This window comes from Magnolia sinica, chromosome 12 (genome assembly GCF_029962835.1).
Source record: "Magnolia sinica isolate HGM2019 chromosome 12, MsV1, whole genome shotgun sequence".
NCBI lineage: Eukaryota > Viridiplantae > Streptophyta > Magnoliopsida > Magnoliales > Magnoliaceae > Magnolia > Magnolia sinica.
In genome coordinates this window covers 15,817,032-15,832,630 of record NC_080584.1, presented here as the reverse complement: position 1 = coordinate 15,832,630, position 15,599 = coordinate 15,817,032, and positions in this window count along the sequence as shown.

Genomic DNA, 15,599 nt, shown 5'->3' with positions numbered 1-15,599 from the left:
GACTAAGTTCAAATGCACCCGTTCAGAACCGTGGATGAAGTGGTTCACTTGGCAGGTATAGCAGAAACGCAGCTTATAAGAGTCTCTACTCGGACTTAAAGCTAACCATGTCTGACCCGATCCGGTGGATCCGATCTGATCCGAACCGAACCGATGGCCTACATTGATGCAGATCGAGTAGGGCTATCCAGATCCGACAGTTTTTCGAATCGAGTTCAGATCATGGTCAATCCGAACCGATCTGATCCCATCTGACCCGATTCGGAACCAATAGTGGAAGCTTTCATACAAAAATGTATTCCTAAGCTGCACAGACCATGAAATACTAACAACATCAGTAGCAAAAGGAAAATGGGAGACGATTCGGGTTTAGAAGAAGTCAGAAGGTATCTATTTCTTCAGTAGCAGAAGGAAAATGGGAGAGGATTTGGTTTAGAAGAAGCTAGAAGGTATCTATTTCATCAGTAGTATAAGGAAAATGGGAGAGGATTTGGGCAAAAGTTTGAAGCGAGAAGGACAACACGTCACGTCAGTAGCTAAATTGCTACTGAAGTTATGTCACCAAGCCATGTGAACCCCACCATGATGCATGTGTTGAATCCATGCCGTCCAACCATTTGTGGAGATTGTTTTATGGCATGAGAAAAAGAATGAGATAAATCTAAAGTTCAAGTGGACCCACCAAAGAAAACCGTGAGATCAGTCACACCCACCGTTGAAACATTTATAAGGCGCACCATCATGTATTTTTTAGATCTAGTGTATTCATAAGTTAACATAGAGATAGATGAAGTGAAAACAAAAATATAAGCTTAATAGGAAACTTTTGTGGCCCCTAAGAAATTTTGAACGGTGGATGTCACTGTCCCCACTGTTTTCTATGGTGGGGTCCACTTGAACTTTAGATCTATCTCATTCTTTTTCTCATGCCATAAAATGATTTCTCCAAATGGATAGACGATATGGAGACAACACATGCATCATGGTGGGGTCCACAGAGCTTGGCGACGTCACTTCAGTGTATCTAATCCGCGCCCATACTGAGTATTGAGTAACACGCAGTCTGATGTCGTGTTTCACACGACACCAACTGGTGCAGATACGTGTCGTGCGAAAACGAGCACAGACGCGCATCGAGCTCCGAGTTGTACGAACGGGTCAAATGAGATCAAAGTTACATGGGCCCCACAATGATGTATTCATTATATCCATATCGTTTATCCATTTTTCGTGATCATTTTAGAGCATTAGAAAAAAAAACTAAATCATATTAAAATTCAAATGGACCACACCGAAAATAGCAGCAAGGATAATGATTTTCACCGTTAACTCAATCTGAACCATACCCAACCCGATCTGACTCAGTTTCCCTGACCGAGTCAAACTCGGTTCGGGTTAGGCCAGCCGTGCATCGGATCGGATTGAGTCAGCTGACCCAAACTCGGTCCTAGATTGGATCGAGTTCGGGTCAGTTATTGAAAATTCAGATCGAGTCAAGTTGGACCCAATCCGGTCCGACTCAACTCGGTGCCCACCTCTACTCGGACTATCCTTCAACTCAGTCTTCCATGACAGGTCCCGCACAGGATTTAGTGCTGGCATGAGGAAAAAGAACCAGTAAGAGGACGACCTCGGCCTCCTACAACCGCAAACCGTGACATAGGGAGGCTCATATAGGCCTCAACGTGTAGCACATACAACAGTGGGCCCGAGTAAGATTCTAAATCTTTATGGTCAGCCAAAGCCGAACACTTGTTACCGTTATGGCCAACTGAACCACTTATCAAACATATGCCCTCAACGCCCCATAACCCTCTTGACCAATAACAGGGGGCACTGAAGATGATGCAGTGGAAGAAGGCCCTAGATTTAATGAAGATGAACAAGCCATTGAGGAAGGAGTTAGTGATGAAGAATGGTTAGCCGAGAATAATGGTGAATTATTAGTCATGAGGCGATTATTGTACACCCCACAAAAGGAGTTATATCCACAGTGGCACAATATATTCCGTACGCGATGTACCATCAATGACAATGTCTGTGATGTAATCATAAACAGTGGCAACAGCAAGAACATCGTCTCGAATATGATAGTGGAAAAGTTGCGGCCACCAATGACAAAGCATCATTCCCTTTACTTGATTGACTGGATAAAAAAGGTGAACGAGACCAAGGTAACCGAACAATGTACTGTCTCGTTTTCAACTGGTAAAAATTATAAGGATCAACTACTTTGTGATATGGTTGACATGGAAGCATGTCATATGTTACTCGGTCGACCTTAGTAATCGGACCGTGATATGACACACCGAGGGCGAGACAATGTTTACGTCTTCATCAAGGACGATCGAAAAATGGTCCTTGCCCCTATAGCACCAGAGAACCACCCTGAAGCTTTTAAAGTGGATGGGAGTTCTTTCTTGACTATTCAAAATTTCATGAAGGAATCCAAGGAAACCAGTGAAGCGTATGCCATGGAGGTAAATGGCAAGGAATCGAAGCCCTTAAATATTCCTCCAAGTTTAATGTCGTTGCTAAATGAATTTAAAGAAATTTGACTAGATGACCTTCCCGATGGGTTGCCTCCCATGCGAGAAATTTAGCACCATATCGACCTTGTCCGCATGTCCAGTTTACCCAATCGTCCTTACTATGGGATGAGTCCGAAAGATTGTGATATTCTTCATTGGCAAGTGGACAGACATCCACAAAGTATAGAGTTTTTATGGATTGGTGACATTCTATCGTCGATTCATGAAGAATTTTAGCACCATTGTGTCACCAATTATAGATTGTATAAAGAATGGACCATTTCAATGGATTGACAAAGCTGACAGGAGATTTGACGAAATCAAGCACAGATTATCCACAACCCCAGTTCTTTTACTTCCCAACTTCGACAAATTGTTTAAAGTCGAATATGATACTTCATATGTCATAATCGGGGGATTTTTATCTCAAGAAGGAAGGTCGGTAGCCTTCTACAGTGAAAAGCTTAGTGATGCACGCAAAAAGTAGTTGACATATGAACTTGAGTTGTACGTAGTTGTTCAATCAATGAAACATTGGCGGCATTATCTGATTCATAGAGAGTTTGCTCTATACACTAACCATCAAGCCTTAAAGTTTATTAATAATCAGGCTAACATGAATTGTGTGCATGCTAGATGGGTTGCATTTTTGCAAGAATTCATGTTCGTTCTCAAGCACAAGTCAGTGCAACAGAACAAGGTGGTTGATGCATTTAGTCACCATGTATCACTACTTATTACAATGAGCAATGAGGTGGTTGGCTTCATTTGTCTTGCGAAGCTATATATCGAGGACGAGGACTTCAAGGATGTATAGATGAAGTGCCAAGAAGGTTATCCCAGTGACTTACATATGTAAGATGGTTTCCTCTTCAAAGAGAATCGACTTTGCATCCCCCAAAGTTCTCTGAGGGAGCAGATTATTTAAGAGCTACATGATGGTGGCCTTAGTGGACACCTTGGACGAGACAAAACGTAGGCTCTTGTGGAGGAGCAATATTACTAGCCGCAATTGGTATGTGACGTGGGTAAAACAGTGCAACGCTATCATGTTTGTCAGACTTCCAAAGAGAAATCTGATAATACGGGCCTCTACACCCCGTTACATGTGCATGACAGCCCTTGGGAGGATTTATCTATGGACTTCGTGCTTAGTCTCCTACGAACATAATGCGGCAAGGATTCAGTGTTCGTGGTGGTAGATCATTTCTCAAAGATTGCGCACTTTATCTCATGTAAGAAGACTCTGGACGCAACACATGTGGTGAACCTATTCTTTAAAGAGGTCGTGCAGCTATATAGGGTTCCCAAGACCATTACTTCTAACCATAACATGAAGTTCATTAGCCACTTTTGGTAGACTTTGTAGAGTCAATTCAGTACACAACTTCATGTCAGCAGCACCTACTACCCACAAACCGATAGGCAAACTGAAGTTGTTAATCGCATGTTGGAAAACCTCCTTCGATGTATTTTAGGTGGCAAACCGAAGCAGTCGGATTTAGCTTTGTCTCAAGTGAAATTTGCATCCAATAACATGGTGAACTGTTCGACATGGAAGTCTCCAATCCAAATTGTTTATGGTCGGGTGTCTCGCAACACATTTGACTTGGTCCATTTGTCTAAGCTCCCGGGCATGAATATTGCAGTAGAACATATGAAAGATTGAATCATGGGCATTCATGTGGATGTACAAGCCAAGTTGCATACCTCATACGATAAGTACAAGGAGTAAGCCAACAAGCATCAGCAACAAAACGTGTTCGAGGTGGGCAACCATGTTATGGTCCATCTATACAATGAGAGATTTCTGACCGAGCCTATAACAAGTTGAAGAATAAGAATATTGGACTAGTACCGATCATCCAAAAGATCAATAACAATGCTTACATTATTGTTCTTCCGGATGACATAGAGATCTTACGTACTTTCAACGTCGCAGACCTAACCAAGTATCATGAACCGAAGCGAGACAAGAACTCGAGGACAGGTTCTTTTGAAGTGGAGGGGACTGATGTAGAGCAGGTCACGAACACTTTCATGTCCAAGATGGACCAGAAAAGGCCCGATCGCAGGCGGAAGTGATCGATATCATCAGAACTCTAGAACAAGCATATCTCGCAAACCAGAATGAGTTATTCAACGTACCATATATGATTTTAGGGTAGGAGAAGCTACTTTAGCCAACCAACCCATGGGTCTCCCATGAAAAATTTCCAAGATTCCACTAGACCAATGGTCGAAAATCCATTTTATTTCCATTTTTACTATTTATAATAAGTTTTAGTTCAATCATAACTTTTGATCCATTGAGTTTTAGGAGTCGCGCCTAACATGAAAAGGGCTTAGAATAATTTGGGGAATAACGTGGTTAGGCCAAATTGGACACTTATTATTTTTGGCCGAAAACCATGAAGTCCAATAGAAATCATGGTTGACTATAAATAGTAAGTTTACTATATATAGTAAGTCACGATTTTAGAGAGTTTGAGTTGGAGTTTGTTTATGAAACTTCTTCCTAGGTTTTTTATCACTATTTAAAGGGTTGTAAATTCATCTTTATCATCAATCAAGCTATTTTTCAAATTTATTAGAATTATTTTTGTTTTCTTATTTTTCACTCTTGGTTTCGAGGAATCTCTTTGAGGAGTCCAGAGAAGCTCGATGGATTCAGAGTAGTTATCCCTGAGGAAGACAATGATCGACCTCATCACATTTATCCCCGCATCAGTTTCATATTATGCGGAATGTGCTGTGAGACCCATGACTTGAATTGACTAGGGCGCATGCCATGTTTACATTGGATGAGTTGCCACAGCTCAATATAATGTTGTTAACACACACTGTATTCTACCGTTTGCATGGATTTACGGAAGCGTCCCTGCATGGACAGACTCTGTCTAGTGACCTAGAGTTGTACACGAGTCGAGTTATCTCGGTCAGCTCGCTTGACTTGACTCGGAAAAGCTCGACTCGCTTTGATTCGAAGTTGGATTCAGACCGAGTTAAGCTGGTTTTTGGAGCTTAAAAAAATTTCGAGCCGAGTTTGAGCTTGCCCGAGCTTGACTCGACTTGAATCAAACCTCAACTTGAATCGACTCATATCGAATCAGCTCGGTGACTCGGTTATTTTTATATTGATGTTGGTCGCAAAGCGTTTGATGAAATGACTCAATGAAGTGTTGTTTCAGGGTGCATACATTCTCCGCGGGATCAGTTGGTGGCGAGGAAGGAATGGAAACAAAACAAATCATTATAGAAAAAAAAAATTACATCATAAAATTGCCCTCATATCTTGATTTCGATTTTGCTCACCGAGTATTTGATGAAATACTTGTAAAGAGTGTTACTGTTTTGCATTCTCAAAGAAATTAAAGATGAATTTTATGTGTTTGAGAAAATATCGCACAGGCTCGAACTCGGCTCGAACGGGTTAGAGCTGATGACCGAACCGAGCCGAGCTGGCCAGACAGGCTTGAAGACTAAGCCGAACCGAGTTCAAACTAGACATTTTCCTTCACGTGGTGATCCATTACTCGTTGCGTTAGAAGTATGTACCAAATGACAAAGATATCCTCCCCTGGAGAGCTTCTTTTCATGCATGTGAATCTCATTCATCTAGTAGGTTTCTCTGCTATAAAAATTTAATGCTCAAAAATCAGGCTAACTCAATCAACAGGTGGGCCACAACAATATAGAATTAGAGAAAATCTCCAAATTCACATAACGGTCCACATTATAAAAAATAATGAAAAACCACAAAAAAAAACAAAAAAATAAAAAAACTTCAAATTCACGTAACTAGTGTTATAAAAATGTTGATTAATACACACACACACACACACACACACACACACACACACACACACACAAGGGTATAAATAGTTTGTAAAAAACCATTTTTTGGTGTTTTGGGATAGTCTCACATTAGAAAAGAGGAAGAATAAAAGTGAGTTTATATGAGAAATGTGAAGTACCATAACGTTTATTTGCTTGGTCCGCGGTGTATCGGGCTTGCGTGTTTCAGCGCTTCGCACGGAAACACCCGCACGCACGCTCGCGCACGGGCACAGGCTCGGGCTCAATCTCATTTTCGATCTCGGGGGCTCAGTGCAAGAGCTTGGGCATGTGAGGCAGTGTGGATGTAAAGGCGTTAGTGGCGCACTTTGCACATATTAAGTCTGATCATGCAGAAACTGATACAAGTGGCTAGCCCAACAGCTATAAACGGCTAGCCAGTGAGTCTAAACGGTCAGTATGCAATAGCAGTTACACCACATGCACAATGGTCAAAAACTACCAATAACAACTAGTTTCTCACCAGCAGGTAGTAACATTCACATGGATTAATGGCCCTGGACCAAAACGGTCAGCCACCCTAGCCTATATATACGGTACCTGGATGGGTCTTCAATCCATCAAAAACACTCAAATCATCCTCGTATGAACCACAAAGAAAAATAGCAAATAGCGTACTCTAGCAAGTCAGCAAGGTTCATATGAACCTTAGCCGGAAGAACTCATACCAGTGCAGTGGTCTAAAAAAAAAAATTATTTCTCTTTCTGATTCTATGATTTTTCCCTTTTAATTATCTGCCAGAAATTTGTGTACGGAGTTCCATTAGTGGTTCTTCGTATCTGTAGATCCACACCCAGGCTCATCATATCCTAGAAGCTGTTTGTCTGGAACCTTTGAGCATTCTCAATCTGATTGAGAAAAGGCAAATAACGCTTTTGGGATAGCGTTCTCATATGAGCTTAAGCCGTCCTGATATTTTCGGTTTATCCATTTACAGAAAATATTATTTCTATTTTTTTTAACAAGTGCAACACCCGATGGTTGGATCAACCAGAATTTGGATGTCCCATTTCCATGGTAAGTGACCATGCTAAGTGGTTGAATGAAGTACGTGCCCTATGGTGGGCAACACGTCTCGCATTTAAGATAGAGGTAAAACCGTCTACTTCAGAGTGGTTCTCTTTCAACGTATATGAATGCGTGTAGTTTAAAAGCACTATTTGCATGGGGATCATATTTCTGTTTGAACGACCCCAAATGAGTTCCGGGAGGTGGAAGCTATGTGGGCCCACTAGGATGTCTATCAAATATCTACTCTGTCTATCAGTTTCGCAAGATAACATTAGGGTAGGAACCCTAAAATGAGGCAGATCCATTACTGGAGTGAATCACACTGCATGAAAAGGTGGAGATTGAACACCCACCATTGAAACGTTGGTGGGGCCACAAAAGTTTCAGATCTGGCTAATATTTGTGTTCTCAGTTCATCCGAGTGAGATGATGGCATGTAAACATCATGGTGGGGTCGAATAAGGTTTCAATGGTGGGTGTTTTCATTCTCACCCATATGGTCACATGGCACACCTGAGTTTTGAATCCGGTTTTATTTTGAGCCTGTAAAACTGATGGACGGAGTGGATATCTCACTAACATCATGGTGGGCCTCGTATAGCTTTTGCCCACATAAACTTCTTGTTGGCGCATATAAGAATTAAAGCTGGGCATTGAGTTGAGTCGGATCGATTTAGGGCTGACCCAACTTGATCCGGTATTAAAATAGACCTGACCTAAACTCAACCTGACTCGGTATTGAGTCCAGCATACCTGACCCGATTTGAGTTTGGGTTTGTCCTAGACTAATTCATACCAAGTCATGTTGGGAGCAGAGGGTATCCATGGGCTGAAATCACAACTCCAAAATCTTGGTGCACTTGCCAGTACCAAGTTGAATTTCGAGCCCAGCCGAGTCAAGTTACTGGTGTACCAAAGTCTATTCGGTTCGATCGAGTTGAGTCTGAATGAGTTGGACAAGTCACGTTTGCCGAGTCAAGCTGTCTCATGCCCAGGTCTAGGCATAGTGCCATGCATGGAGAGGATTCAGGATTGAATTATTTCAAACCATTCATCATTCCACCCTTATTGTAGCAGGGCTGGCCTTGCCCTTACCCTGACCAAGGCTGCCTTAGGTCAATTAAGGCCAGGGCATGGGCTCAGGTGACTAGAGCCGCGCCAGGGCCAACCTCAACTAAACCCATTAAATTGTGGGGCTCGCCATCGCTACATCACTGCTACTAAATTAGAATGGTTGAACAATCCTAGCCTTTGATTTTTGGCTACTTGTTTGTTGAAATATATAACCATGGATATTTTCAATTTTAACCATTGAATACATATCCATCTATTCGATACTCGGATGATCAAATAATTTTTATTTTTCATTCAGGACACATAAAAGTGACCAACATTATTTGGACCATTTGAGAATAGGTCGAGGGTGTTGGACCATTTAATTTCACTCAATCTTTTTACTAAAAGCTAAGATATGGTCATAGCTATGTTAGTAAAATAAAATGATAATATATTATAAAGAGAGAGACATCAAACCTAAGCTTTGAAAAAGAAATCATTTTAATAGTTATTTAAGGGTGTGTTTGGTTGCACCAAATTTTATGAAACATCATGAATTTGCACTGATTAATCATGAAATTTCATAACATTTGGTGCAACCAAACGCGGCCTAAACCTAATATCAATGAAATGGGATATCAAAAATAAATTAAGGCCAACATCTATGGAAATGATATTTTGGAGCATCAGTTCTTGAAAATTGATTGCTTTTAGAAATGGTGTTTGGTTGACACTGTTTGTTTCACCATTTTTTCTAAAGAAAATATATTAATGTAAGAACCAGTCCACTGAAACGGAATTTCGACAAGTGAAATGCCAAACAGCCCATAGTTTTAAATTATTTTAATTCATCGTTGAATCCAACAAAACCTTTGAATCCAATTCCACAATTATATTCCATAGTGAAGTCCATCTAAAAAGCTCCAATTCCCACTGTCGTGCAGCATTGAAAGTCTAGATGAGCAAAATACCAAAAATCCATAAATATTCCATATGATTCTCTTCCAGCCATGCTCTCGAATTTCTTCTAGATGAGCCATCAACATTTAATTTATTATAATTTATTGAACACTTGAAAATGCATGACAGCAACATTTATAAGTAAGACAACCAAGCTCTTAATAAAGTAAGGCAGGGTCGAATATAAAAGTTTCCTTGGAACATTATGGTGGGCCCAACATGTTGATTTGTACATTATAAATGTTTGTATTGAATCTAGCCTCAAAGTTTAATTTTAGTTGGATGCCTTTAATGCAATTTCTAAGTAATATATAAGTGCTCGCTTGTCAGAGTATTAAAGTTCTTCTCTTCCAAAACATTGACACATTCACAAGTTGACAGCTTCGGTGAAAATTTTCGAGCCGACGATTATGTCTAATCCATTTGTTAGGTGGGCTGCACAAACTTTCGAATGAGGAGAAAAATTCCTCTCCTTTTCTCTTTTCCTCTTTTGCTTTCCGAAAGCATGATCCGAATAAAAAAAAATGGCTACATATTTAGGGAACATTTTATAAAAATTTGATGGCACACACCCACTAGCAACATTCGGTATGTATGGAGCGAATGCGAAGGTGGGCCACATCATGGGTTACTAGGATGTTGGTCCGCATCACCTCACCATCTCCTTTCGAGAATTGTAGTGGAATCTTTTACACTTGTAGAGTTGGCATGTGAAATGCTCATGCGTACAGACAAAACGTTTGTAAATAAGATTGTTTTGTGCCTGTCAACGATCCAGTGGATCCCACATGTCGACTGGTTTGGTAATTGGAGCTGATCAATTTGTGAATTGTATGTTATGCGGCCCACTTTAAGAAACTTTAAAGGATGATTTTGACTACCACTGTTTCTAGATGAATTTAGATCGATGATACTTTAAGAAACTTTAGCTGAAAGCAAAGGAAATAGTTTTTCTTATTTGATTTGCCTCTCTTTTGTAATAGCCTATTAAAGTTTTGGATAAGGTAAAAGTTGGGACATGGGTATTTAATGGAGCACTTCATCATGTGGACAATTCAGATTTTAGTCTAATATTATCATAAATGAGTTCTCAATATATATATATATATATATATATATATATATATATATATATATATATGTGTGTGTGTGTGTGTGTGTGTGTGTGTGTGTGTGTGTGTGTGTGCGCGCACGCGCGTCATGCTCACCTGCGCACCTACACACATGCATACCTTTGCACACGTGTCATAGGTGTCTAATCCGAACAGTCTATGTGATGCGGAATCTCATGAAATCCTAAGGGATAAATTTTCACCATGATCTAAAATTCTGGTGGGCCATGGAGAAGAGAAATGCAAATCAAGGGAGGAAACTGTTTTTATTTTTCATGGCCCAACAAAGTTTTGGATCAAAGTAAAAATTGGGCCTAAGGAGGTTCTGCTTCACATGGACCGTTCTAAAAAATGTTTGAGAGAGTTCAGTGAGAACTGGTGCGCAGCTGAGCAATACCAAGACCTCAGTGTTGAGAGGAGGTATCTTTCACTCAGTCTACCACTTGTGCTATGGATCTGGTTGTCCCTCCTTTTAGTTGTTGTTTTGTAGTATGTAATTTTCCAGACAACCTCCATCGGCTGCAGATCAAGGGTTGGGATCAACAGATATCCCTAGGACTGCCCTGCTTGGATGGGTGGGATTGAATGGACCATAATAAGACCATAAGCTGTTTATTCATTTCATCAGGTCAATGGTTTGGATCAGCGACCTGCACTGCTTGGATGGGTGAGATTGAATGGGCCATAATAGATCACTGTTTGATTGATTGTCCCTTGATACTGGTGACATCACCGGATAAATGGCTTGGATGGCATATACTCAGCACTGTGGACCCTACATTCCACGTCGACTTTTTTACGATGGGCGTTCCTCTCCCAACGTCCCTCACCGTTCCCTTTGATGCGGCCCACCTGAGTTATGGATCAGGAAGAATGGTGGACTCCCCCGCACGTAAGATGATCATTGGCCATTGAAAAAATAGCCAACCTGCTGCATTCAGCTACTATAGCTCCCATACATTCGAGTTGCGTGGGGCCCACCATGATGTGTAAACGACATCCAACCCGTCCATTAGATGTACCTCCAATATTAAGCGTAGGTTCAAAAAATCCAGACTGATCCATAACTAATGTGGACCACACCAAAGGAAATTTTGAGGGCTTTCGGATGGAATGTGGGGTCCACCGTACTGTATATAATTTTTAATAGGGAATGATTCTCAGGATTTAGAGTGACAATGGGGAGCTTCACCAGATGCACGGTTTAGATTCCACATAAACATCAGGCGTGGTCCCCACACAATTTGAAACGCGGACGCGGATTGCGTGGTGTACCCAACATCATGTTGCTACGCAGTGTCAGGACACTGTGGGTCCCACTGTGATATGTGTGTTTTATCTACACCGTCCATCCATTTTTCTACCTCATTTTAGGTCTTAAACCAAAAATCAAAGCATATTCAAGGCTCAGATGAACCACCCCACGGGAAACAAATGCCAACTGTTGAAATTTTATTGTGGACCACAGAAGTTTTGGATCAAGCTGATACTCGTGTTTTTCCCCTCATCTAGCTCTTTATCACATTATGAACAGATTGGATGATAAATAAACATCATTGTGGGCCCTAAGAAGGTTTCAACGGTGGAAGTCATTATCCTCACTGTTTCCTGTGGTGTGGTCCACCTTGAGATATATATATGCTTCAACTTTAGGTTCTTTCCCTAAAATGAGCTGTTAAAACGGATGAATGGTGTGGATAAAACCGCATGCTATCACTTCGTGTTAAATTCTCACTGCATCGATGTTCTCACCGTGTTGATTGTTTCAGCTTGGGGACCACACGTTTGAATTCTCACCGTTTTGATTTGCTTTTGATGTGGGAATCACACGTTTAACGGCCCACCGCGTCTTGCTTTCGGCATCCGATGCCGTGAGTCACGTCGGCAACATACTTTCCAATTCTATAATCCAAATTTGTGGGGCCCACCCACGATGTTCCTATAGCATCCACTCAATCCATCAGTTTCTCCAGCTCATGGTAGGATAAGAGTCCGAAAATGATGAAGATCCATAGCTTAAGTGGGCCACACCACAAGAAACAATGGTGATTGATTGCCCACCATTGAAACCTTCTTCAGCCCATAGATTTTTGGATCAGACTGATATTTGTAATTACCTCCATCATGTTGGGAATAACCTTATGAACGGGCTGGATGGCATAGAAACATCACGGTGACGCTAGGAAAGGTTTCAATGGTGATCGTTTCCATCCCACTGTTTCCCGTGGTGTGGCCTACTTTAGTTTTCTAATCAGTTTCATTTTCGGCTCACCTCATAACATCAGTAGGAGAAACTGATGAACGGAGTGGATGTCACGGGGACATCACGGTGGCCCTACAGACATGCTTCCATTTCATTCAAAGAGAAAAACTTTGCTACTCTGGGAGACTATGAAGGATGATACGCATACACTTGGTGATGTCACTTCGGTAGCGAATATGTAATCTCGCTAGTGAAGCCGACAGTAGCTAATCCACGTCCGTGTTTACAAGGGATCTTACTCATGGCTCAGTGGTATATAGACTGTGTTTTTCAACGATAAGATAGACAGATAATGGCACACATGCTTGCCATGTGGCAATGAAAACATGAACTCGGCTTTGATAATGACCGTCCGTACTGGTCCGTAGAGTTGGGCATTGGGCGAGTCGAATAGCCTGACTGGACTTGTTGAAACCCAAAGCGCCGCAAATCTAATGGGTGAGTCCGTCCCAACTGAATAGGCTTCGCCCAACTAATAGATGGACAGCATGGATGAAACATATACATCATGGTGGGGCCCACAGAGCACAGACCACCAGCCATTGGCTGGTGGCAGGGGAGTAGCCAATCCGTTTCCGGGTTCCATGGTTCCTTATGATGTAGCAAACTCACACCATAGCATAGCCCACATTCCTCTCTCTAAGTTGGGCTTTGGCCTGGATTGGGTGGGCCTTTCTCTTGGAATGTGTTTAAAGAAGCCCATCAGAACAGGGACGGCCTTGATCTTGAGTGATGATTACTAATTGAGCAAGTCTCAAACGTGTATGATTGCTTCAACATGGGGCCCACATGCTTAATGGCCCATCTCGTCTTCCTTTTGAATTCTTGTCGTGTTGATTTCTTTTACATGGGAATCATTCGTTGATGGCCCACTACGTCTTCCTTTAATTATTCGATGCCCAAAGTCACTTTCACATCATTCCCTTATCCTTGATGTGAAGGTTGATTCGACACTAACCTAACACTTTTTTTAGTACGAAACCACGTACCCTGAAAAGGGATCGACTTCCTTCTGGAAGTAAGATATTCTTCGCAATGATCGACACGGTTACTCCAGGTTGGAGGCAAGATGGAGAAGTCAAATCGACGATTCGAAGTTTGGAGGAAGACTTCCATTTTTAGGTAAGTCATCACAGGCAGTGGTTGAGTCAGGTGTTTAGCAAAAGGACCCAGAGCTCCCCTCCAGCCACACTCGTTGCGGCAGTTGTTGTCGCTACCGATGCTGCTTCGGATATATCTTTGACTTTAAAATTTAAAAATTAAAATTAAAAAATAAAAGCCCTTTTTTTTTTCTTTCTTTTCTTTTTGGGCTCAAATTCACGTTAGGCATGCCACGACAGAATGCTACCTGAATCGAACTTAATGCTTTGTGACCTTAAGCGACGAAATACAATGGCCATCCATTCAGTCACTGATTATAAAAAATCAGGCAATTGTTAATGGAGAGGATTCATCCTTTTTGTCTTCGGAAAAAGAACTTTCAATTAAACATGTAATAGTTTATACTATTCAATGATAACATAATATTGCTAAAAAAGGTAAAAATTAGGCCGAAGCCGATAATATTAATATACCTAAAATAACTACAATTGTTGAGAAGGAAAATAAAATGAAAATAAAAAGAATAATTAACGATAATCTGCTTGTTATCTGGTGAAATACCAGGCTTGTAATAAAAAAGGTCGCTAATGTTAGACAGGCTCACATGCCTTGTATACCTTGTATAATTCATTTCCATAGGTAGAGGATTCTGATTTTATTGTTTTCCTTGTATAGATGACTATAATATCTATATATTCAACCCCTTTGGGTTGTCTCAAATACAGAAAACCTTTTGACTTCTCTCTGTTTTCACTGTTTACATGGTATCAAAGCATTACTGATTCAAATCTGGCACCCCCTTCATCACCGGCACCACCTCCTAACAGATCTGACCGCCCCTACAGCATCACACAACCAGTCCGGCCATTCTCGCTGCGTCCGGCCACTCCTACTGCTGCGTCCGACTGCCCTTGCTGCTCATCCGCTCGCCCCTGCTACGTCGTCTAACCGATCTTCCGCCCTTCCGCACGCCCCTCTACTCTCAGCCCTATTGTTGTTGCGCCAGATCCAAATCCAGATTTTTCAGATCCAGCAACCCCTGTTGCTGTTGCTATTGCACCAGATCCAGATCCAGATCCAGCAACCCCTGTTGTTGTTGCTATTGCGCCAGATCCAGATCCAGAAATTGCAATCCCTTGGGTATCTCCTTCTGCTGCCCGCTGTGATCCTTCTGCTGCAAGGTACATTCAAAACCTCCTTCTGTTGCGACTCTTCGCTTGGTTTACATTACTTCAGATTTATGGACAATGACTCATCCCGCACAGAGGCCCCACGTTGTAGTTTTGATGGTACCAACTACTCTCTATGGGCCATCCATTTTCAGAGCTTCCTCAAGGGTCGTGGTTTGTGGAGACTAATTGATGGATCTGTTACTATCTCCACTTCCACAGATGCCGACAAATTAGCTGATTGGGAAATAAAAAATGAACGGATTATTACCTGGATTCTCAATTCGGTCGATCGGTCCATTGTTATTGGCCTCACACCTTACCGCACTGCTAAGGCAATGTGGAAGCATCTCTAGACAATTTATCAACAGAGTAATGCGGCTCGGTTATACCGCCTGGAACAAGATCTCGTTAACCTTACTCAGGGTGACGACGGTAATCAATCATTTTACTCCAAAATTGTCACAATTTGGACAGAGATGGCTATGATGGATCCAACATTTCCTCATGACTTTAAGATATTCCAAACTATGCGCG